The following is a 26,341-nucleotide window of genomic DNA, read 5'->3' on the forward strand; positions in this document are numbered from 1 at the left end:
GGGCAAACTTTTTGACTCGAGGGCCACAATGGGTTCTTAAACTGGACCGGAGGGCCGGAACAAAAGCATGGATGGAGTGTTTGTGTGAACTAATATAAATTCAAAGTAAACATCATTACATAAAAGGGTACGGTCTTTTTTTTTTTTTTTTTTTTTTTAGTTTTATTCATTTCAAACGGGCTGGATCCAGCCCGCGGGCCGTAGTTTGCCCACGGCTGTGTTAGACTGTAGTATAGCTCACATTCCCGGGGCCCCTTCCTCCAGGCTGGCAGAGACCCCAGTTTGTTCTGCTACCTACCCCTCCCCAACCTGGCTCAGAGATCAATCCTGATTGGTCTAAGCCAGTGGTTCTCAATCTTCTGGCCCTTTAAATACAGTTCCTCATGTTGTGACCCAACCATAAACTTATTTTCATTGCTACTTCATCACTGTAATGTTGCTACTGTTATGAATCATAATGTAAATATCTGATATGCAGGATGGTCTTAGGCAACCCCTGTGAAAGGGTCGTTCGACCGCCAAAGGGGTCGCGACCCACAGGTTGAGAACCACTGCTCTAGAGTAAGGATCTTAAATACAAAGGTCTACAGAAGGGCCAGGCAGATAAGGTACCTGGATGGGGTGGCAAGGGGTAAGACTGTAGAGAGTGGTGGGGACTGTGGTAAACTGGAGAGCTTGCCCCTCTTAAGGAGGCAACAGCTACTCAGCCCCAGCTGGTTATACCCTCACCAAGTTGTGTACCCATGTTGCCTGATCTTTCAAGTTTTCAAGAGAAGCTGGAAATTTAGATTATTATGTGAAGTCTCCTTATTTTTATTTTTAGAATGCAAGGATTTTATTTTTAAACTTCTAAGTTTGAAAACAAGACAGCCTAGGTTAAATAAATAATATAGTTTTCCAAAGCTGAGGGTGCTCATTGGAGCTCAGTTTTTTGTGCTTGAAGTACAAAACAACTTTCTAAAACTCCTAGGCAGGAACACTACTGTTTCGATGATCAGTGATTAGATGAACTGATCCATCTCAGTTGGTAACATCCCTTTTTCTCCCTTTGGTAAGAGTTTTAAAAATTCTAGAGCAGATGCATTTTTCTTGTCTTATACGGACAATTTCATTCCAGATGTCCCCCGAGAGACATATACCACATACAGGAATCCATCTTCGTCCTTCTCACTTGCATGCACTTCTGAAATCGTTGTGCACACACTCGCTGTGCAGTGCCCATTCACTAACAGGAAGAAGGCCTCGTCAGTGTTGAGCTGCAAGCACCTTGTCATTATGTTGATGACTTCACTCATGCTGACATGACCAGGCACAAGGGACTTGGTTTTGTCCAGGGCAGGAAGCTGCTTCTCACCCTTGTATCGCTGTATTACCACTGGGATTTGGGTCGGATGCTGCTCTCAGATTAGTTGAGCATCATCTACTCTTTGTTCCAAGGTGCAGCGCTGTGTGAAGGTCTTCTCTGAGGCCAGGGCGCAGGAGGCCGGACGGGGCATCAAGGCAGAGGGTGCCGGCAGCTTTGGGTGGCGGCGGATCCAAGTCAAGTCTCCTTATTTTTATTTGTTGGCAGCTCATGCTGCTTTAAAAATAAACAACAGCCCTAACCAGTTTGGCTCAATGGATAGAGCGTTGGCCTGCGGACTGAGGGTCCCAGGTTCGATTCTGGCCAAGGGCATGTACCTTGGTTGCGGGTACATCCCCAGTAGGGGGTGTGCAGAAGGCAGCTGATCGATGTCTCTCTCATCAATGTTTCTAACTCTCTATCCCTCTCCCTTCCTCTCTGTAAAAAATCAATAAAATATATTTAAAAAAAAAAAAAAAAAAAATAAACAACAGCAGCATTGCGTGAGTCAAATAAAACATGTGTGAAGATGAATAAACAGAATCCTCATGTGCTTTGGAGCTGGGAGGTCCTGCAGGGAGAGCTGTCACGCCCCACCACTCATCATCAATTACTCCAAACAGGAAGAGAAGTATTTTCTACCTCGAACAGAAAGATGTTTTTCTACTCCACGACCCCAGCAGGAAGAGGGAGGATCTTCTCCTCAACCAGCAACCACTCAGCTAATGAAAGACTGTTACAATGCAGCCAATAAAAGGCCATTACAACCCAGCCAATGAAAGGCCATTACAACCCAGCCAATGACAGGCCATTACAACGCAGCCAATGACAGGCCATTACAACTCAGCCAATGAAAGGCCATTACAACTCAGCCAATGAAAGGCCATTACAACTCAGCCAATGAAAGGCCATTACAACGCAGCCAATAAAAGGCCATTACAACCCAGCCAATGACAGGCCATTACAACTCAGCCAATGAAAGGCCATTACAACTCAGCCAATGAAAGGCCATTACAACTCAGCCAATAAAAGGCCATTACAACTCAGCCAATGACAGGCCATTACAACGCAGCCAATGACAGGCCATTACAACTCAGCCAATGAAAGGCCATTACAACTCAGCCAATGAAAGGCCATTACAACTCAGACAGTGAAAGGCCATTACAACGCAGCCAATGACAGGCCATTACAACTCAGCCAATGACAGGCCATTACAACTCAGCCAATGAAAGGCCATTACAACGCAGCCAATGAAAGGCCATTACAACTCAGCCAATGAAAGGCCATTACAATGCAGCCAATGACAGGCCATTACAACTCAGCCAATGACAGGCCATTACATTTTGAATTCCTAGTTTCCTTCAATGGACTCTGTTTACAACAGCCCCTTTGAACCCCCTTTTCCTCTATAAAAGAACTTTCTCCTTTGTTCTCTGGACTTGCCCGTGGTTTGCTATTCAATTGGATGTTCTGAACTGCAGTTTCTAGAATCTCAAAGTTCTAACATGATAATTGCCAGGCGTGTGTGGACAATAGCAAACTATAATCAAACAAGCAAATACCAGAGAAACGGTGGAAGTAAAATGCGTTGTGTTTTGGTTTGTTGATTTGTTCATTGTTCCTCTCTAGCTGGAAAGCCTTGAATGCATTCATTCCATAAATCAAGACGCATTTATTGGATACCTAGTATGCGCTAAGTAATGAGAAATTTAAAAATTTTCCTGTAAAGGGCCACATAGTAAATATAGACATTGAAAGCCATACAGTCTCCATCACAGCTACTCTGTTCTGCCAATTGTAGTTTCAAAACAGCTTTAGATTCTGCATTAACGAGTATGGCTGTGTTCCAATAAAAATTTATTTACAATGGGCAGCAGTCCATGGGCCACAGTTTGCCAATCCCTGATCTAGAAGATGTAAGAGAGTTTGCAGCCTAATGCAATAGTTTTCTTTAAGGAAAACTACATGTTTATACTTTGCTTATAAAGACAAAGAATTAGTTGCTCTCTCTATAATTTTAAAGTTATATTTGTCAGTAGGATATCCAAAGTAGCTCTCTCTAACTATTTAGTATAATACATCCTGTAAACATAAACAGGTCACTACAAACATTGGAAATGATGCCCGTGCTACCTAGCTACTGAAGTTAGCTTGGCAGGGCTGTCTGAATATTAATTTAATTTACGATAATTTTTCACAAAGGAAACTGTTACACAGGAGAACATTGAGTATTTGACTGAGCTAGTTATCTCAGTGGGGTGATTCAGTTCCTGTTTTGATTGGATTTGAAGCTGTTGTGAAGAGGCAACATAAAATTGAATACAACTGTTTGTTTCCTGAGTCCTAAGACTTACTACTTGGAACTTTCAAAAATATATGTCTTAAAGAGAACAAATGAAGCAGCATATCACTTTCATCTTTTATATTCTCAATGAAGTAACAGTACAGAGAAGATGCTAAAAAAATATTTTTGCTTTATAAGTGGAAGGCGGACAGACTATAACCATGTTAACTTCTTTAGATGTAACTTTTATGAAATATCAACTAAAGAAGCCCAGCTACTTACATGGCTGTGGATCCTGTTGATTGGGTACCAACAGCGATCGGTAGCCCCCTTCTCCTTTGCTTTCTTCTAACATAGACTCCCTTGCAGGTGAGGGGTCCACGTGTTCCAATCTAGCCAACAGACATAAACACTTGTTTCTATCTTGGAGCTTGTTAGAACATTTCCTAATAGGGACTGATTCAGTTTGGTCTCTATTCCTCCTCTCTTCGGCCTGGCCTGGAACACAGGTGCAATGCCTTGCAGTGGTTCTCAACCTTCCTAATGCTGCGACCCTTTAATACAGTTCCTCATGTTGTAGTGACCCCCAACCATAAGATTATTTTCATTGCTACTTCATAACTGTAATTTTGCTACTGTCATGAATCGTAATGTAAATATCTGATATGCAGGATGTATTTTCAGGGGTCGCGACCCACAGGTTGAGAACCGCTGCTTAGAGGTTCAGTAGCATTGCATAATCATGAGGACAAAGGAGACAGACTGCGGATGGTGGCGTGCAAAGAAAGAGGAAGGCCTGGGGAGGTCACCGAACTAACCACCCTTGGGTTTCTCATTACAAGATAAGAAATTTAGTCCCTGCGGAGGGAAGCCATTACTATCTGTTTTTCGATGGCTCGCAACCCAACCCAATCCTACCCATTTGGGGCTATTTCGAGTTTCCTTTTATTCTCACAGTCCTCAGCACTGCTCAGGAAATGAAATTTCTGGCATCCAATGCAGTTGTATTAATTCTCCAACTCTTCAAATTGTGCCACTTTAAAAAGTTGGGTTAAAGACACTTAAACTCTTGTTTCAAACTCAAATCATATCTAAAGATAAAAATTCACTGGTTTTCTTTGGAAGAAGTCCTATTACAATACATCAACATCAAGTTTTAAAAAAATGTTCTACCATATAACTTCTAAAGCAGTGGTCCTCAACCTTCTGGCCCTTTAAATACAGTTCCACACGTTGTGACCCAACCATAAAATTATTTTCGTTGCTACTTCATAACTGTAATGTTGCTACTGTTATGAATTGTAATGTAAATATCTGATATGCAGGATGGTCTTAGGCGACCCCTGTCTAAAGGTCGTTCGACTGCCAAAGGGGTCGCGACCCACAGGTTGAGAACCGCTGTTCTAAGGACATCAAAGGTATTGTCAACAGATTCTGAACTTGTTTCAGGTAGCAAACATTTTATGCCAACAAACTGTCCAAAAAGTATGTGAATATAGTCTACATTTTATTTTTTTTAATATTTTATTGATTTTTTTACAGAGAGGAAGGGAGAGGGATAGAGAGTTAGAAACATCAATGAGAGAGAAACATCGATCAACTGCCTCCTGCACACCCCCCACTGGGGATGTGCCCGCAACCAAGGTACATGCCCTTGACTGGAATCGAACCTGGGACCCTTCAGTCCACAGGCTGATGCTCAATCCACTGAGCCAAACCGGTTAGGGATACATTTTAGAGTTTCATAGGCCTCCAACCTATCATATTTTGTGGCATATAGATTATTATAAAGACCTTTCAAATTATTTTAAGAACTCCCAGTTGCCAAATTTTGGACAATTTGAGCATCAAAAAGTTAATGATGGTAATGGATTATAGCACATTAAGTAAAATGTAAAAAAAAATTTATAAGTTCACAGTGATTCACAAGCATGCCAGCTAATACATGTAGGCAAATGACAGAATTAGACTTTGCAACTGTGAATACAGTGATTGATTGAAGGTAGCCTCATTCATGGGCGCTAAAGCCATTGAGGTAAAGGATGTTGGGTAACAAGACAATCAAATGGTTTCAGAGTAGCATCCCACAGATCAATTAATAATTCCGAAGGGAAATGGATTTTACCATTGAGAGATCTGTTAGACACTGTCTTAAAACCAAGCAATCAAACTTGGTACCGCCAATGATACGATGGCTTAGTGCTGTGGTCAGCAAACAGCGGCTCACGAGCCACATGCGGCTCTTTGGCCCCTTGAGTGTGGCTCTTCCTAAGCCTTAGGAGTACCCTAATTAAGTTAATAACAATGTACCTACCTATATAGTTTAAGTTTAAAAAATTTGGCTCTCAAAAGAAATTTCAATCGTTGTACTGTTGATATTTGGCTCTGTTGACTAATGAGTTTGCCGACCACTGGCTTAGTGTGTGACTTTGTACAAATCATTTAGCTTCCCAGAGTCTTGGTTTCCTCCTCTACAAACAGAAGATCATCTATATGCCACAATGTGGACAGGCCTGGAAAACAGTATGCTAAGTGAGAGAAGCCGGACACAGAAGCCACGTACTGTATGATTCCATTTATATGAAATGTCCGACCGAATAGGCAAATCCATGGGAGGGAGGGGTCATGGGGAAGGACGCCTAAGCTCTGTGAGATTTCTTCTAGGGGTGATGAAAATGTTCCAGAATTTAAATAATAGTAGTCACACAACTCTGTGAATATACAAAAACCACTGAATTGTACATGTTAAGAGGGTAAATTTTATGGTATAGGAATTGTATCTCAATAACGCTGTTTAAAAAATGCAGTAACATGCAATTACCACAGAACCTAGCAATTCCACTCCTAAGAATAGGCAAGTGGGAAAGAGACAAAAAGAAGATTAGTAGTTGCCTAGACTGGGAGGGGCGGGGGACAATGGGGAGTGACTGCTAATAGGAATGAGATTTCTTTTCCGAGTGATGGAAATGTTCTAAAATTGATTGTGGTGATGGTTGCGAATCTTTATCAATATACTAAAACTTTGAAATGGTACACTTTCAATGGGTGAATCAAATAGTATGATATGTGAATATATCTAAAAGCTGTTAAGCAGGTAAAACATTAAAATATTTTAGTTAAGAAAAGGAGATAACAATACTGGTATGAGGTCTAAATGAGTCTTTGTTCTCCTAATACCTCATGCCACTCCCCCCTCACCCAACACACACTATTATTTATCACACCAAATCATCACTGTGAATGCTTTTGTCTTGCCCACTGAGGTGAGAGCCCTCATAACAGAAACGTTTTTTAAATGTATTTTTATTTCTTTCAGAAGGGAAGGGAGAGAGAGAGAGAGATAGAAACATCAATAAGAGAATAATTGATCGGCTGCCTCCTGCACGCCCCCTACTGGGGATTCAGCCCACAAGCCAGGCATCTGCCCTGACTGGGAATCAAACCATGACCCCCTGGTTCATAGGTTGATGCTCAACCACTGAACCACACCAGTGAAGCTGATAACAGAAACTTTCTAATCCACTCAGGGCCGACTTTCTGGGTATGTGACCTGTGCAACCACACAAGAATCCATCCTCAGAAGGGTCCCACATTTGCTTTAATACTCTGCTATCACCATCTTGAAAGTCTCAATTTTTGAACAAGGTGCAGGTGCCCTTCATTTTTATCTCGCACTGAGCCCTGCACATTTTGTAACAGTCCTGGATCCACCTTTGGCCCCCACACAGCTCGGCGCAGCACTGATGCTCAGTGGGTGTCCAATCAAGGTTCCTTCTCTTTCCCAGTCCCAGTACTGAGACTTCCCCCAGAACAGTGCCTCGACCTTCAACACAGATCCACCCAGAGCCTCCTGGGTGCCAGGTAATGCGTCAGCAGCTGGGGATACATGAGGCGCCAAAGCCACAGCTGAGGTCTCTTCCCCTTCCCAGCAGGGGAGCTGCTGAGAAGGAGGCTGTGCCAGCAGCACAGCTGCCCCCTCCCCACTGACCTCCACAGCCACCGCCGCGTGGCACTCATTTGTACTTAGAGACAAATGCATCACCTTGGGATCCTGGCTTTGTGAGTTCTGCTTTGTAATAGGAAATAGAAGGCTCTAATGAGTGAGGGTGAGCCTGCAGTTCTTTCCTGCAGCGTGAGAGAAAAAAGTCGCCTCTGCCTTTCTCAGTATGCTTGCGGTCCATCACATTGACATCTATTATTAAAGAGATCTGTCAGCACCTCTTTTTAAAAACATTTTTTTATTGATTTCAGAGAGAAAGGAAGAGGGAGATAGAAACATCAATGATGAGAGAGAATCATTGATCGGCTGCCTCCTGTACGCCCCAAGCTGGGGATCGAGCCCGCAACCCGGGCATGTGCCCTGACCAGGAATCAAACCGTGACCTCCTTGTTCATAGTTCGACGCTCAACTGCCGAGCTATGCCAGTCGGGCTGCCAGCACCTCTTAATTCAATGCAGTTTCTAAGGACAAAACACTATGCTAGGCACTGCTGCTAGGAAGATAGTAGCTGGGTCTTTTTAAGAGTGTTGCACGAGCTCTTTGGATAAAGATTACAGTGGGCTACAACTATCTGGGGAGTCAGCAGAGAGCAGTAGTTGTTGAAATTCCTGATAGACCTGGCTTCCACTTGATCGATGTGCTTTACGAGGGTCGGGTCCCAGGGGCAATTCCTTAATCTCTGTAACCTTCAGTTTCCTAATCAGTTAATACAACCCTGGTGTCAAAGGGCTGTTGTAAAGATTAAATGAGGTAAAGCATTCACAATAGTGGCACGGTCTCTAGCACTTAGTAGGAAAGTCACACACAAAAAAACAAAACCTAAAACATCCTATAAAACTGTGCTGTTTTGCCCCCAAATGGCTAAATCGTTCTGCTCCTGGCCCATAGCCGCATGTTATAAAATACCTCTGCCTGCAATTCCTATTTCTCTAGATAGAGGTGAAGGCAAACGACGCCAGCCAACATCCCCTGATGCCGTGACGTGACGTCAGTGAGCTCTTTCTCCCTCTCAGTCTTGGTAGTGAACCCCACACCTGCTCCCACACCCCAGGCACACAGTGTTGTGCGGGGAGGGCTAGGTGAAGGAGCTGGGATGGGGATGCTGGGAGAAGAGGGTTTGACTTATCCTGGCTCTTGTTGCTTCTTTAGGACTTGGAGCCACTCCTCCCTAGCACAGCCTGCCCATTGAGCACCTAAGTTGGGCTCTCCCCCAGCCCCAGCCCCCATCACTGGACAGTCATGGGCAGTGGCTGCTACCAGGGAGAACCGCATGACCTTGAGCAAGACAGCTTTCTGTGGAGGGAAGGCAGTTCTCCAAGAGACACTCATCTGAGAGCTGTCAGCCAACTCTCCCAGCAGGTGGGCAAATGGGTGCCTCAGTCCTGAAGGGGGGACTCTATTTGGGCAGCTCAGTACAGAATCAATGACAAGAACTAAATGGTAGGAATGGCTGTTCTAAGTTTCAGCCATTCCTAGGAGTGTTGGAATAGGGACGGGCTGGGGGAGGATAGAGGGTATGCCACCTGCCACACTTCATAGTGGATTATGGGGGCAAATGCATTGAAAGCGGCACAGATTGTGGTTTTATGTGCATTTAACCAAAACTCAGGGTCGATCCCAGCAAAACATTTCTCAGCAGATCCACAAAAAGGACAAAGAATGCCTTGATCATAAAATATTCACCATTTATAAGATTCTGCTTGCTTTTTTTTTTTTTAATATATTTTATTGAGTTTTCACAGAGAGGAAAGGAGAGAGAGATAGAGAGCTAGAAACATCGATGAGAGAGAAACATCGACCAGCTGCCTCCTGCACACTCCCCACTGGGGATGCGCCCGCAACCCAGGTACACGCCCCCGACCGGAATCGAACCTGGGACCTTTCAGTCCGCAGGCCGACGCTCTATCCACTGAGCCAAACCGGCTTCGGCCTGCTTGCTTTTTAAAGTCTTCATTGTCATAGAAATATGATGCTTATGGTCAAAATCACAAAACGTGGTCTCTGGAAATAGGACTGGATTGGAGTCCCAGCTCCATGACGTATAACGAGTGACCTTTACTCAGTGACCAGTGTAATGAAGATAATAATTACAAACCTCACTGGACTGAGATGATGTCCCTAACCCATACAAATTGCTAAATAATATTTCTTTTTCTTCTTTTCCTTCTCCTCCTCATTATTATTATTTATACTGCATTTCCCTATCTGAGCACAGGAAAAAAAATGCTGGGTTCTCACTCGTCAACTCCTGCTCTAACAATCCTCATTAATAGTCCATTCTCGCCAAAACTGGTTTGGCTCAGTGGATAGAGCGTCGGCCTGCGGACTGAAGGGTCCCAGGTTCGGTTCCGGTCGGGGGCATGTGCCTGGGTTGCGGGCACATCCCCAGTGGGAGATGTGCAGGAGGCGGCTGATCGATGTTTCTCTCTCATCGATGTTTCTAACTCTCTATCCCTCTCCCTTCCTCTCTGTAAAAAATCAATAAAATATAAAAAAAAAAAAATAGTCCATTCTCCAGCATGTTGATGTTTTGCTTAATTTTTAAATTTTTGCTTTTTATTGAATCTATTGGGGTGACACTGGTTAATGAAATTATACAGGTTCCAGGTGCAAAATTCTGCAAGACATCATCTGTACACTGTATTGTGTGTTCACCAACCCAAGTCAAATCCTTGTCCATCACCATTTACCCCCTATACCCTCCCCCACCCCCAGGCCATCACTGCACTGTTGTCTGTGTCCATGATTAACTCATTTGTTTTAGAGAGACGGGCTGTAGTCAGATCATGGTATGCTCTAGGTGCCAGGCTAAGAGATATGGACATATGTTGTTGACGGTGGGAGCCATTAAAGGTTTTGGAGCAGCAATTATTAGGAAATAAAAGAGAAGAATCAAGATTACTTAGCTAGGAGGGCCTGAAGACCCCCTGAAGTTTTGAGTAAATATTTGTGTGAATAGCCATGTGTTTCTTTTTCTGGGGAGAGATCCCATAACTTTCATCCACACTCAATGGTGTCTGAGACTTCACAAAAGGCTAAGAACCGCTGTCTCAGCAGTTTCCAGCTTAGATGACCAGCAGCATGGTAGTAGCATTCAAAAGAAAAGGGGTTCCAGGGCAAGCAGTCAGGAGGGGGGTTGGCTGGAGGAGAGTAGAAACGGCCACGTGCCTCTGAGGTCGATCGCTTTCACGATGCTGCTGTAGGTGGATTTTCCAGGGGCCCCCGGGCACCGGAACCCCTGCCGCCCTCCCTCGACTGCAAGGCCACAGCCACAGGCGCGGGAGTGACCTCCATCACAGGCTGGCGTTTGAATGACATTGTCAGGAGGACCAGCTAAGCGGGCCGAGGACAGGTCTTTGAACATATTTGACCTGCCTGCTGTGCCTTTTCCGAAGTGCTTTCTGACCGATTATTTTTCTCTGCACAGGAAAGTCACATTTTGAACTTCACTCCCTAAAATACATTCAATCACGCTTCGGCTTCTGAGGAGGGGCGGAGGGAGGCACATAGCAACGGCTTATGTGCTTCGCTTCTCATCTGAGGAAATTATCTTTTCAAAATGACGGGTGCTCCTGACCCTGTCTGAGAGCAGGTGGGTATTTAGGGGCCACGATAGGAAGTGTGTAGGATAATTGTCAGCACTCAGACGACCTAGTTCCAGCCGCTGTGGAAATCCTGGCCTCCTGAGGCATGCCTCCTCTCCCCGGAGAGGAAGACGAAGTACCTGTGACCCCTTCCTCCTCATGCCAGGAAAGCTACTTAACAATATGTGGGTAGAGAGGTGGTCTTTCCCCAGTGATACTCCCTGTTAAGGGTTGAAGGGTGTCTCCCTAACATTCCTATGTTTGAATCCTAAGCCCCTGTACTTCAGATTATGATCTTATTTGCGAACTAGAGGCCCAGGGCACAAAATTCATGCACTGGGGGAGGGGGAGTGGCCCCTTAGCCAGGCCTGCGCCCTCTCGCAGTCCAGGACCCCTTGGGGGATGTCTGCCTAAGCCAGCAGTTGGACATCCCTCTGCTACATGCCAAGGAACATCAAAGAAATTGCCAGGAAACCCCCAGAAACGAGGGGGGAGGCATGGAGCTGCATCATCCTCACAGCGGTCAGAATGAACAAATGCTGCCCTAACTGGTTTAGCTCAGTGGATAGAGCTTCGGCCTTTGGACTCAAGGGTCCCAGGTTCGATTCCGGTCAAGGGTATGTACCTTGGTTGCGGGCACATCCCCAGTAGGGAGTGTGCAGGAGGCAGCTGATCGATGATCTCTCATTGATGTTTCTAACTCTCTATCCCTCTCCCTTCCTCTCTGTAAGAAATCAATAAAATATATTTTTAAAGAAAGAAAGAAAGAAAGAAAGAAAGAAAGAAAGAAAGAAAGAAAGAGAAAGAAAGAAGAGAGAGAGAGAGAGAGGAAGGAAGGAAGGAAGGAAGGAAGGAAGGAAGGAAGGAAGAAAGAAGAAAGAAAGAAAGAAAGAAGAAAGAAAGAAAGCTAGCTGCCCACACGTGGTCTCCGACTTCCAGCCTCCAGAACTGGGAGACAGCAGATGTCTGTTGTTGAAACCGCCCAGTTTGTGGTACTTTGTTACTGTACTAGTAGCTCTTGAAAACTAATACACTCCCTTTCTCTAGAATTGTAGAGCTGTTCCATTCTGCTTCGAGCTAATCCAGTCCTGGTTTCCTGAACTGAGGTCTCAGAGAAGGTGGGCGGGGCTGTGGCGACCTTGTCAATCAAAATGGCTCCTGCAGAGCTTGCCAGGTATGCAGAGCTCTGGAGGTCAGCAGGGAGAGTGGCTTGGGGACCTCCCACCCTGCCTTGACGGAGGGGATACTCTTTCCTGAGTGTACTGTGGCTTAAGGAAGGGGGTCCCCACTGACTCTCTTGAAGGATCAAAATATTCAACCCCAAGTCTGGAGCATGGATTTTGCTTAACCTGGCTCCTAAAAGTGTTTGTTCTCAGCCTCTCTCTCTCCCCCATCATCAAGCTGTTACAAACTTGTCTTTAGTCACCTGATGACTCGGTTTCCATGGTTACCGACAAACATGCAGCAAGGTGTCATTCCTAGGAGGCCTCAGGATAAAACAAGTAACAAGACCAGGCCTTGGCACAATGAGAATGACCAGGATGGAGCACTGAGGGCAACTGGGCCTCAAAAGCAAGCCAGGAGCCCAGTTACAGAGCTGGGCTTAAAGGCAGAAAGAGCAAGGGTTTGAACCCAGGTGCTAATAATCTCCCATCTCTCCCTTCAGATCTGCTCTTCTCCACCCCAGAGGCTGACCTGCATGGGCCGCAATCAACAGCCTCCCTTGTCCCCAGCTCCACTGTGTCTGTTACTGGAGAGCCCAGCAGATAAGGGGGAAGAAAATAGAGGCTGCTTTTGGCTGGCTGTGCCACGGAATGGCTCCTCTACAGCATCCTCTCCTTCCCAACCAGTGTGATGGGCCCATACTCTTTAACCCCTGCGATCTAAGGTCAGGATGGGTCTCTGAGACCTGGGGCTGCAGGAAAGAGGTGCTGGACCTGATGTAGGTCCCCAGTGATTATAGGTTTGGGGTGAGGGTCACGGCACAACCTAGAGAATGAAGCAGGATCTGTTACTCACCTGTGAGGACTTTCAGGTCTCCCATGGTCTTTCCTGTCCTGGCAACTCCCCAGTGTTTAGCCAATGCAATTAGTTTAGTTCACTGTACATTTGTTTTCCCACTGATTTTTAGACAGAGTGAAAGGGAGGGAGAGAAGGAGAGAGAGAGAACAGAGAAGAGAAAGAAGAGAAACAATGATGTGAGAGAGACACATCGATCTGTTGCCTCCCATACTGGAGTACTGGGGCTCAAACCTGCCACCCAGATACATGCCCTTGATCAGGAATCGAATCTGCAACCCTTCAGTGCGCAGGCCAAAGCTCTAACCACTGAGAACACCGGCAGTGGACTCTGTCCCTGCCTTTTGAATCTGGGTGAACTTGTAATTCCTCTGTCCCATAAAGTTCAGAAGAAGTGATAGATATGACTTCTGAGCCTGGGTCATAAAAGATGCTGAGCTTTCTCCTGGTTCTCCTGGGACCTGGCTCTGTGGGAAGTCCATCCACGTAAGAAGTCTGACAACCCTGAACCCACCTGCTGGAGAGGCCACGTGAAACAGTTCAGGAGGCAGCCCAAGCTGAGCTCCCAGCCAACTGCCCAGCATCAGCTGCCAGCCATGTGGATGAGCCAACTTGGACGTCTGGCCCAATCATGCCTTCAGATGACCGCCGTCTCAGCCAACATCTAAATGCAGCCTTGTGAGAGATCCCAAGGCTCACCAGAGCTCCTTAATTTCCTGACTCAGAAAATCACAAGCAAAAGAAAATGATTGTGTTTTGTTTTTTTTAATGTTTTTATTGACTTCGGAAAGAGGAAGGAAGAGAGGAATAGAAGCATCAATGATGAGCCATTCTGGCATGGCTCAGTGGTTGAACATCGACCTATGCACCAGGAGGTCATAGTTCAATTCCCAGTCAGGGTACATGCCTGGATTGTGGGCTCAGTCCCCAGTGTTGGGTGTGCAGGAGGCAGCAGGTCAATGATTCTCTCATTATTGATGTTTCTATCTCTCTCTCTCTCTCTCCCTTCCTCCCTGAAATAAAAAAGAAAAGAAATATCAATGACAAAGGTTTTGGGAGCTTTGTGCCAGGAACTTCGAGTAGAAACTAAATAATAAGCTATATACATGTAGCTTATTATTTCTATAAGATTGTATCTCTCTTAAATTTTTTTAAAAAATTCAGGTTTTTAAAAAATATATTTTATTGATTTTTTACAGAGAGGAAGGGAGAGGAATAGAGAGTTAGAAACATTGATGAGAGAGAAACATTGATCAGCTGCCTCCTGCACACTCCCTACTGGGGATGTGCCTGCAACCAAGGTACATGCCCCTGACTGGAATCGAACCTGGGACTCTTGAGTCTGCAGGCTGACGCTCTATCCACTGAGCCAAACCTGTTAGGGCTCAGTTTGTTTTAACAACAAAAAAAAGTTCATCTATATCTACCATTCTCCAACTCTAACTCTTGCAACCACCAATCTATTCTCTAAGTCTGTGAGGTTGTTTTTGTTGTTTTGTTTTGTTTTAGATTCCATAATATAAGCAAGATCATAAGGTATTTGTTTTTCTCTGTCTGACATTTCACTTAGCATAATGCTCTCAAGGTCCATCCACCCAGGCTGTTGCAAATGGCAAGATTTCATTATTTTTTATGACTGAATCTATAATAATAAAAGGGTAATATGCTAATTAGACTGGAAATTTTCCAGACGTCCTTCCTGACTAAGCCGGGGCGGCGGGAAGCCAACCCAGGTCCCAGGTGCCTGCCGGGGGCCGGAGCCAGGAAGCAGCCCAGATCCCGGCAGCTGAGGGGAAGAAAGACCTACTCTTGCACAAATTTTTGTGCATTGGGCCTCTAGTAATATATATAATTTCATTACCTATTCATCCACCTATGGACATTTAGATTGTTTCCATATCTTGACTATTGTAAATAATGCTGCAATAAACATGGGGTACATATATATTTTCAAATTAGTGTTTTCTCTTCAGAAGTAGAATTATTGAATTATATGGTAGTTCTATTTTTAAAAAAAAAAATTTTTCTGCAAAATGTTTTATTGTTTCCATTTGGCCCAATGCATGGGTGAGAGCTTCAGGGTGGTTAAAAGAATGACTAGTAGTTTGGGGAGAGGCTCAGGCAAAAGCCAGACACCAGGGGAACACAGAGGGGCCCCTCAAAGGCCTCTGGGCTCCAAAGGCTCCTGGTCGTGCTTGAGGGTGAGCCTTTCAAACAGGTACTTGCCCAGCCCAGCCTGGGGGCCGGCAGCCAGCGGAGGTGAGTCACGTGTCGCCCATCTTCTTCATGAGTTTCACCTCCTCACCCCGGCAGTGGTTCCCCAGGAAGTCACAGGATGCGGGGCTGCACAGGTAGAACCCAGGGAGAACCCAGGGCCTGCAGCTCCAAAAGGGCCTGGTTCAGGTTCCTCTCCTAGGCCATGGCAGCTTCCATGGCGTCCTGAGTTTTGCCCACTCATCTGGGGAGGCTTCAGCATGTCCTGGAAGAAAATGCGGCCGCCACACTGGTTTTGCATCTTTAAGAGATGCTCAACGCCCTGGCAAGGCCCACGCCCTCGAGAGCCACATCCTCACGGTAGCAACAGAAGCCCAGAGAGAGGTAGGTGCGGGAGGCCCCAGAGGCAGGCTGGCCAGGCGGTTGACCGCAGCCTGCACCTCAGTGGAATAATTCTGACGAATTTGGCAGCTCATGGTTGTTCGGTGATAAGGAGTTAGGGTAGAGAGAAAACAGGTGTGTTTCCAGAGTTGGTTCCGGAGATGGTCCCGAAGGTGGTGACTGGATAAGACGCTTGAGGGTGGCTGGAGGCTGGAAGAAGGGGTGTCCCTAGGTCTGTTCTCTCCAAACACTGCTGCAGCAAGAGGCAGATCCGGGACCGCCGAGGGTACTATCTATTTTGAATTTTTTGAGGAACAACCATATTTTTTTTCCCCGTAGGGTTTGCACCAGCTTACTTTCTCACCAAGAGCGCACAAGGGTTCCCTTTTCTTCGCATCCTCACCAACACTTGATAATAGCCACTACCAGGTGTGAGGTGAGAGCTCATTGTGGGTTTGATTTGCATTCCCTGATAATTAATGGTGTTGAGCATCTTTTTATGTACCCGTTGGCCATCTGGTATGTCTTCTTTAGACAAAAACAATCTATCCAGAGCCTATACCCATTTGTAAATCAAACTGTTGGGGGTTTTGTATTGAATTGTATGAGTTTTTTGATCAGACTGTTGGGGTTTTGCTGTTGAATTGTATGAGTTTTTTGAATATTTTGGATATTATCCCTTATCAGATATGTGATTTGCAAATATTTTCTCCGAAAATGACCTTTTCACTTTTTTTAAAAATGGCTTCCTTGGCTGTGCAGAAGCTCTTTTGTCTGATGTAGTTCCACTTGTTTATTTTTGCTTTTGTTGCTTCTGCTTTTGGTGTCAGACTCCAGAAGTCATCACCAAGACCTATGTCAAGGAGCTTATCGCCTGTGTTTTCTGCTAGGAGTTTTAGATATCTTACTTTTAACTTCAGCCTGCAAGATTTTAATTTAAAAAACAAAATAAAAAAACAGCTATCTCCCGGCCAGTGTGGCTCAGTGGTTGAGCATCGACCTATGAACCAGAAGGTCACAGTTTGACTCCGGTCAGGGCACAGGCCCGGGTTGTGGGCTCAATCCCCAGTGTGGGGCGGGCAGGAGGAAGCTGATCAATGATCTTTCTCATCATTGCTATTTCTGTCTCTCTCTCCCTCTCCCTGCCTCTCTGAAATCAACAAAAATATATTTACATATAAAAACAAAACAGCATCAAGGGATAATAATAGTTAACATTTGTGGAGTGCCAGGCACTGTGTTAAAAGCTTTCTATGCATTATCTCATTCATTGCTCAACACAGTCTTATGAGGCTAATATTATAATTGGCCCTATTTCACAAATGAGGAAACTAAGGCCTTATTATCAAGTCAGTGGAAAGTCCCAGACTCCCCTCCCAAGTCCAAAGTCTGTCTGTGCTTTTAACCTCTTAAGCTGTCTTTCCTCTCTAATTAAGAAGTTAAGTCTGAGCAAGATCATGTACGTACTTATACCATTGCCTTATGCCAGGAAGGGTTTCAGGCTTTGGTTAAGCACCTTGTCCAAGATCACCCAGACTATAAGTGGCAGAGCCAGGAGTCAAATCTCTATCTCTCAGGCGCTGTATAAACAGAGTGAGATAGCGCAGACATGGACCCACATCATATATTTCCTCATAAACAGGAGAAAGGGAGATGGGGGCATTTCCTTTGGCTGTTTTCCATTTTCATTCTGGTTGGATATATTCTCAGCACTAGAGTTCCTTGCTCTATCTTTTGAGAAGGGATAGATAGGACAAGAGAGAGTCAGGATTAACAGGACTGGGCAGTAAATGCACGGGCTACGGTGTTGAGCAGATGAAAGGAAAAGAAAGAGTGAAATGAGACAAAGGAAGAGCATTAGGGGAAGTGGAGGGAAGGCAGGGGTGGGAGGAGACACTAATGTCTACTCAAGAGTGAGAATAAAAATAGTTTCCTTTGGTTGTGCAAGGTTTCGGAGAAGAAAAGTTTAAAAGGTAAACACCACCAGAACAGCTATGTTTTGTTTTGTTTTTTAAACCACATATCCTACCGTATCTCAAATCAGGGACGGCCCCTCCACGTCTGAGCAGTGAACAGCTGTCAGGCCCTCTCAGTTACTTCTCCTTGGGTCTGTAGCATCACCCTTCTCAAGACAAATACTTAATCCATCTTTGTAGTTCTAAGGCCCAACCCCAGCAGGCGTGTGTAAAGCAGTGTCTTTCCTTGGCAATAACTTGGAAAATAAATAGAATGAAATATATACTCATTCCTTTTTTGTGTGCCTTAAAAGTGGGACATTCATTTGCTTTCCGTTTGGATTCTTATGAAAACATTGCAGAATAGGCTCTTAATCTTTTTTTGTTTTATTTTATTTTTATGAAGGAGCCTGTCTCCATTTAGTATCCTTAACCAAACATACTTTAGTCTCCAGGCAAGAACTGGCCATAAAGAAAATACAGTTCTTTTAATAGCAGCTCTTAAGCCCTGGCTGTGCACTAGCTATAAAGGCAAGATGCATTTGAAACCCTTCTCGTTAAAAACCACGATGCTTTACTTATGTTGGGCTTGGCCACTCTGGATAATGCAGAACAGAAGTCGCTTATTGAGAGGCAAGGACAGGAAGAGGAAACGGCTGACCTGTAACTAGAGTTCTCCAAAGGTGATAGGTACATTTATTGATCTCCTGGGACCTATATTTAGTTAGCAACTTGAGCTGACTAGCACGTGCGTTGAGTGATGTTTAAATCGTTAGAGTGCACATACACAAACTTAACATCGCAGGAGTTTATTTCCTTCCCCATCCCACCTTTCTAGACATTTCCTTTTTCTTTTTTTAACCTGCACTATGCAAATAACATTTTTTTTTTTTTAAAAAAAGTAACTTAATTCAGGCTTGTTGGATGGACTCCTGTGAAGCATTGATCATCAGAACTTCTCTTTTGCCAGCAGAACTGGACAAAGAGTTCCCTGTTGTAAATAAGTGAATCTAGGGCAAAGAAATTTCCACATCTGCTTGAGTTTAGTTTGGAACTATTCCTTCTTCCTCTAAAGGTGGCAATTTAAAAAATAAATATATGCATTATGTTTTTAAAATGCAAGCAATTTAGTCTTTTTTACGGAGTGCAAAAACCTCCCTGAGATCATTGAAGAAGTTGCAAATTCTACAGAATAAACAGCAACACCAGGATGTTCTGGAGATATATCGAAATGTGCACACAGTAGAAAATGTATCATTCTGATAACCAGTGGCTGAAAGCCTGGCCTAAATTAAATTTAATCCCCCAGAGACTACTTTGTAAAACCTCAGGTCCAGTGCCAACCACAGCCCTGACACAAATGTAACAGAGGCACAGATGTATTCGACTTTAATACCCAATAAAATCATTGGAGACCTACAAGATCTGTGCCCTGATACTATTTTTAAAAGTTATGACTGATGAGATGTTTTCAGCTCCGAGAAGCCCTGAAGAAGAAAAAAGAAATGACTCATCCCACAAAGGCATTTTTACAAGGGAAGTAGATTTCGAATTTAATGGTGAAACTTAGTCATTATAAAGCAGCTAATTTCATGAAGAGTAATTTGATATTTGTAGCAGCATCACTGTCAATTAAATTTGTAAAGAGTAAAAGTAAATCAAAGGTCCTTGAGCAAAACAAAGTGGGAGCTCTGTAGTCGGGCAGTTAGCTGTTGGGAGAAAGAGCAGGAAGGTCGTCATCGTTGTAGCTGTTACTGTTTCTAATTCCACTGCCCTGTACATCTGCATCATAACAGGATCAAGGCCCTGAGTATTACCTAAATGTGTGTAAATTCAGGTTTCTTCGTCCAAATCATCTTGTGGATTTCACTGTCTCTTTTATTTCTCTCTCTCTGGATTACTCATCTAATGTTACGGGTTTCTCTTCTGCTTCCTTGAGATTTTGTTTTGTTTCGGTTTTCATTGGGGACCCGTCCTTAAAGGACAGTTGTTTACTACATTCTAGAAAAGCCGCAGACAAGGAGTGTCCCCACTGTTCCTTGGTTACACATCCAATCTATTCCAATGATGAGCCAATTTATGTTTCTGTTGTTTGTAGTACGGAATAGCCTCATGTTGTCTGTATTACCTTCTGAGGACAATGCAGGTTTTGTAAATGTCAGAAACATATGGAAGTCATCAGACTCCGTCGTATAACATATTGGGCCAAGAATGTCTTTTTCACACATGGTGTGTTAGTGAAGAAATAAAATCTTGAAGGTAAAGTGTTTTCTATTAGGCTACTTAATTTAGAAACAAGTAGGTGCCCCCGGGCAAAAATTAATTGATGTTTAGGCATAACCTATTGACTTTTAATTGAAATCTTGCTTACTTTACAAGCGTAAATCTATGAGCTAAATCACATTTTGAGTCTAAGGATTTATGACTGGAATAAGTTGAATGCTGAATTAGTTCTTATGAAATGTGCTTTCTTAGAATAATAGCATTCACCCCAGTATACAATTTCCTTGGCTGCTTTATTGCAACCAAGACAAAATTATTGAAATTTGGCAATAGCACAAAACATTTTTCCTTAATTAATAATAGCACATATTTTAGAATAAAGTATGTTCAATAATTGCTTTCTAAGATCCCACATCTGGAAATACATTCACATCACCTGACCAGCAAACAAATATTTCATTTTTAGGACCAAAAGATGAAGCTCTAACCCTTTATAAAGGCCATTTTACAGAAACTATAGTATATTGTTAGAAGGCTTATTTCTTTGTGAATGTCTACTATGAATTTATCTAGATATTTAGAAAACATTTTTTTTTTCTCCTGGCTCTTCTAATTCACCAACTGGAATTTTAGAAGATCAAAAGGAAAGTAAGCAATAAATACTAATTATTTAAAGACAAAAATAACAATGCCTGGCTCATTTACTTCTAATTTAGTCCTGCATGAAACCATAAAAAGTGGAAATGTGTTTATGTAACCCATTTGAAACATAACCAATCCAGAGAAAACATCAGCCCTCCCTGGGTGTGTCAATAGACAGTTTTGTAATAGGGGAAAGGAGAAAAGTGACCAAAAAATAACACCCAATGGTAATTTCCTTTTTACAAACTGGTTTTCCCCTACCAAATATAGCTAAGAAACCTTAGCGTAAGAAGCCAAATGAACTCCATCATCTGCAGATGCGTGGTTTGCCTCTAGGTATGCGGGCAAAACAATGATAAACACATTCGTTCATTCGCCCACAAAGTTGGTTATTCAGCAGCCAATGCCTGCCACGCTCTGTGCTCCGTCTCTCCAAGTGCCAAATGTCTAGTAAAATAGGGTGGATCATCAAGCCTTTTTGCAGTGAAATTATAAGTTTATCTTAGGTTGCCTTTCATTTTCAGTCCATTGCCTCATTGAAATCCATATCATTTAGACATTTTTCTCATATTGAGGGCTAAAGATGGTTTTCAAAGAAAACCGTTAGTTTTAGTTCTTCCACCGTGTAGACTCAGTTTGAAAATGTTCTCTTTCATGTTGCCCCAAGGGAACCATCCCACGGTGTCAGCTCTGAGTTCTGAAGCTGTCAGGCCCCTGCCCAAGCCCTACTTATGCCGCTGTCTGGGGAAAGGGTCAGTAAGGTCTCTCTGAGAGATAAAGAGCATGTGGGCCAGTGTACTGCTTTGATCACAGATTGTTGCCAACCTAGAGGACTGAATCGGACATCTATTCAAAACCATGGGTCGTTTGGTGACAATATACTTTTTTTTTTTCTGAGATATTTACCTAGAGTACTTGTCATTGCTAAACTCTCTTTTTGGTCTAAAAATTTAGACTTCTTGGCATTTTTTTCTAAAGCTGTGTTCTTTTGACTGTTTTTAATTTATTGATTGATTTGAGAGAGAGAGGAAGAGAGAGAGAGAAACATCGATTTGTTTTTTCACTGATTTTTGCATTCATTGGATGCTTCTTGTATGTGCCCTGATCGGGGATCGAACCACAACCTTGGTGTAGGGGCACAACACTCTAACCACCTGACTACCTGCCGGGGCCGACTTATTGACATTTTTATTTGCGTAGCTGTTTTCTTTCTCCCCACCCCCAAAATAGTCTCTGTTGGTTGGTATTCAGACTAGACTCTCTAGATGTGATCCTTTTTTAGCTTTAGTAGCGTCAGACCCTCATTTTAGCGCCTTGATTTGAATTCTCCGGTTCTGGTGAAATAGAATTCTCCAGTGTTAAATCAAGATGTCTCCAGAGTAATAGAGGAGAGAAGTGGTAGGATACACTTAAAAAGGCTCCGAGCCATTTCTAACATTATGTGGAAAGCAACCAGGAATAATCAAAGGCACTATAGAATTCCAAATAAGGGTACTCTTTGAATGAGCATATATTGAAGAAATTACATGCATGCAGAACAGAGCCAAGCATACTATCTTTTGTCTAAACAAAAAGGGGGAAATAGCCGAAACCGGTTTGGCTCAGTGGATGGAGCGTCGGCCTGCGGACTGAAGGGTCCCGGGTTCGATTCCGGTCAAGGGCATGTACCTGGGTTGCGGGCACATCCCCAGTAGGAGATGTGCAGGAGGCAGCTAATCGATGTTTCTCTCTCATCGATGTTTCTAACTATCTCTCTCCCTTCCTCTCTGTGAAAAATCAATAAAATATATTTTTTAAAAAAAAGGGGGGAAATAAAAATACATTCATATTTGATTACATTTGCATGAAGAAACACTGAAAGAGTAAACAAACCAACAATAAAAATTATTACCCATGAAGTAAAAGAGCTAGAGGAGGCCAAGGAGAGGAATCCTATATAATAAAGAGGTGATATGCAAATTGACTGTCACACAATCACAAGATGGCTGTCTATGACCTGGCCGGCAGGGGGGTTAGTGCAGGACGACCAAACGACTGAACAGCAGGCTGCAAGGGGTGACCAGGCTGGCAGGGGGGCAGTGAGGGGCAACTAGACTGGTGGGGGGGGGCAGTTGGGGGCGACCAGGCCAGCAGGGAGGGGGCAGTTGGGGCAACCTGGCCGGCAGCGGGGGGCAGTTAGTGGTGACCAGGCTGGCAGGGGGGGCAGTTAGGGGCGACCAGGCAGGCAGGCAGGTGAGCAATTAGGAGCCAGCGGTCCAGGATTGTGAAAGGGATGTCCGACTGCTGGTTTAGGCCTAATCCCCAGGACATCCCACAGGGGGTCCCGGATTGGAGTAGGTTCAGGCTGGGCTGAGGGGACAACCCCCCCCCCCCCCACATGCATGAATTTTGTGCACTGGGCCTCTAGTAGAATATATTTGTGTGTACCTTTTTATTTAGCTTTTGGATCATGAAATGCAAAATTAAATTAAAATAAAATTTACTTGGAAGATCAGGATTCCCAATCAGTAGACTGAGTTCTATAAAGTGATTGTTAGGTCTTTCCAGGTAGATCCTCTCACCTGTTCTGTAGTTGCCAGTGGCCCCTGGCAGCTACAGTTATCAACATCACAATGACCAATTATAGAAGAAAGACCCACTTTTTCTCTAATAGGTCCAGTAAAAGTCCCAGAATTGAATCTTATGGGTTTTGATTGGCCTATTTTGAATCATGTGCTCATCTCTCAACCAACCACTGTAACCAAAGAGATAGCATCCATCATTGATTTAGTCTAGGTCACATACTCTGCTCGGCAGGAGTGAAGTCAGCTTCATCTGAAGTGCATAGGTAGAAGGAATCCCCGGTTGTCAGGAAGGGATGTTCAATGCTGGGCAGTAAAAACGCTAACCATTTCCTACACGAGCCCCTCAGAAAGACCCCTGTTCACTCCCAGGCTTTAAGAGAGATTTGAGACTCCTGAACTAAAATGAGTTTTGCAGCCTGAAATAGGCTGTTTAGAGAACATTTTACTTTTTAAAAGTCAGAAACATTGCTATTTGAAAGAAAAAAGAGCAGAAGTAAAAATGGCTTATATCCCCAAAACTGAAATTTATGAAACAGTGGATGAGTAGTTGAATAGAACTTTAAGGTAGACACTAAACTATTTTTCGTGTTGTTCTTTTGTTATAAAGGCTGGGTAATTACTTGGGCCTTTAAACCCTCTTTTAGCATGTATCATTCCTGAACCATGACCATAGCCAGGTTTTAAATAAATACTCCACAAGGAAAAGACTGAAAGGAGGCATTCTTTCCAGGGGAGGTTCTGCTCTGTGATTCTGTGGCTGGTCTCCATTAGCTTTCTGCCGCCGCCACGGATTAGGGGAAATGGGCACGGGCGCACAGGACATGCCCATAGGTCCGTGGAAGACTTGGTTTCCTCTTCACTTCTGGCACCGCTGGACCACTCCAGGCCAGCACGCATAATCAGATCGAGTGCACGAATAAAACGCTGCTATATATAGTATGAGCGAATTCCAGGATGCAAACTATATATAGTCGAGCTAAATCACAAGTTCTGTCTCATGTAATTCGGCTTGGCAACGTGTAAGACATTAACCAGTTCTTTCCAGCCACTCCTTGCTGGATGCTGGTCCTTGCTGGTGCCTCCTGGATGCACCCTTACTTCCATTGGGTCTGTTTTCAGGTCTCTTTTTGGAATTTTGTTTCTGTCTGTTTTGTTTTTGGCTGTTTCTGTCTGACTTCCATGTACAGAGATGGTGCTGGCATTTCCAGGCAGGAAGAGTTCCCAGCAGCAATGTGGTTGGGGAATTGCCTGGAATCTTTTTGGAGGTTACTTGGGGGTGCTGATGGGAACTACAGAGGGTGGAGGGTATACTAGTAAGGACTCACCCTAGCCTGCCAGGTGTGGCTCAGTGATGAGCATTGACCTATGAACCAAGAGGTCACTGGTTCGATTCCAGGTCAGGGCACATGCCCAGGTTTTGGGCTCGATCCCCAGTAGGGGGCGTGCAGGAGGCAACCGATCGATTTTTCTATCTCTTTATCCCTTTCCCTTCCTCTCTGAAATTAATTAAAATATATATTTTTTAAAGAGAACCTAATCCAAAGCCTATTATTACAATGGATTATTATATGGGAAGTGTATAATTAAATAATAGCTCATCCATGGTTCATGAATAATCATCAGGATCAACCCCAAAGAGTAAGACTTCCTGACTTTGGTCCTTTGTTTTGGGGTGAATCTTCCTTTCAGGTTTGTCACCCCATAATCACTGCCCACAAGATGAATATGATTTTGATGTAAAATAGAATCTTTACCCAAAGGATCTGTTTGCTTAGCAACTTTAGAATTTCTATAATATAAGTAGAGTAGTGATTCTTCTGTGGGGACCTCATTTGCTCATTCATTCTCATGCATGGGGCCCCAGGCAGTGCAATGGGCACGGTGAATGAAACAGATCCATGATGTGCTCCTAGCCCCCAAGTCTGATAAAACTGTCATGTTTATCTTTTGTCTTAAAATCAACCAATTGTCCACTTACAAACTGTACACTTGCATTCGCCCTGTGTTTAGAGGGTGTGTTCTCCATGCAGCTTGCAAATGTCTAATTACCTTCCGAAGACTAACAGCAACCACAGCTCTGGTTTCTCCGCTCCTCCCTCTTCTTCCTACCTCCAGAGCTCTTGCTGCTGTTGCCATGACAACTGGGATGAAAAGCCTTGGAACTTTATCTCTTATTATGGGTACATGTCTCCCCATAAGGACATTATTGTACATCAGCCACACCAGACTCCGGGAGCTGTTCTTTAAATATACCATTAAGTCATGTGGAAATTGGAACTCTAGAGGTGAGATTATGATGGCAGTTAGCCAGGGACCTAGGAATTCTCCAATTCATCTCTTGCTTTGAGTTCTTAAAAACAAACAAACAGTGACTAATGACAAAGCAAGATATAGGAAAGCTTGTCACTAACTAGGGCTTCACATCTAACCCTCAGGTAGAGTTCCAGGGAGTACACGGGGGCCTGGAGGGGATCCCGTTCAGCCTAAGCCAGGTTGGCCTGAGAAACCTGCTTGACCACCAAGAGACTGGAAAACACACACACACACACACACACACACACACACACACACACACACACACCGCTCCCCAGCTCAAATCTGTCCACTGTGCCCCATGCTCTGATTGCCATCTGCCTGCTTGACATTTTCTCTTGGATGACTCAGACATCTTCATCTCATTAAACTTTCCATCCCTATCCTTCCGTAGCCTTCCTCCTCTCCCATAAACAGCTTCACCATCTAGCCAGTTGCCCAGGCCAGACACCTGGGAGTCATCCTTGATTCGTCCCTTTCCCTTAACCCCTGCCCCACACCTAATCCTTATGGAATCCTGTGAGCTCCACCTCCAACAAAACACTTGAGGAGGTCTGCGTCTCTTCGTCTCCACTCCCAAAGCCTCGTCCTTTTCTGCCTGGATTATTTTAATAGTTTTCTGACTCTTCTCCCTGATCCCACTTGTTTTTCCCCGAAGCCCTTCTCCATAGAGCAGCTAGAGTGATCGTTGAAAAAGACAGGTCACCTCTTCTCACTTTGCTCTTTAAAACTCTTCATGGCTTTCCATTATACTTGGATAAAATCCACACTCATCACCCTGGTCTACACGGCCCTGCCTTGAGTCCTCTGAACACCCACT

General features: G+C 44.0%; 1 long non-coding RNA gene and 1 pseudogene across 1 annotated transcript; one reads left to right on the plus strand and one right to left on the minus strand.

The window, feature by feature from the left end:
• Window positions 1-1,094: 1,094 nt before the first annotated feature.
• Window positions 1,095-1,496, minus strand: LOC118671437 (annotated as a pseudogene).
• A 7,219-nt stretch (window positions 1,497-8,715) lies between these two features.
• On the plus strand, window positions 8,716-14,040 carry LOC118672391. The gene is made up of 4 exons (XR_004973045.1): window positions 8,716-8,985; window positions 11,054-11,218; window positions 12,258-12,384; window positions 12,877-14,040. It is a non-coding gene; the product is annotated as an uncharacterized LOC118672391 (long non-coding RNA).
• The last annotated feature ends 12,301 nt before the right edge of the window (window positions 14,041-26,341 follow it).

Source organism: Myotis myotis, unplaced genomic scaffold (genome assembly GCF_014108235.1).
Source record: "Myotis myotis isolate mMyoMyo1 unplaced genomic scaffold, mMyoMyo1.p scaffold_m19_p_17, whole genome shotgun sequence".
In the NCBI taxonomy this organism is placed as follows: domain Eukaryota; kingdom Metazoa; phylum Chordata; class Mammalia; order Chiroptera; family Vespertilionidae; genus Myotis; species Myotis myotis.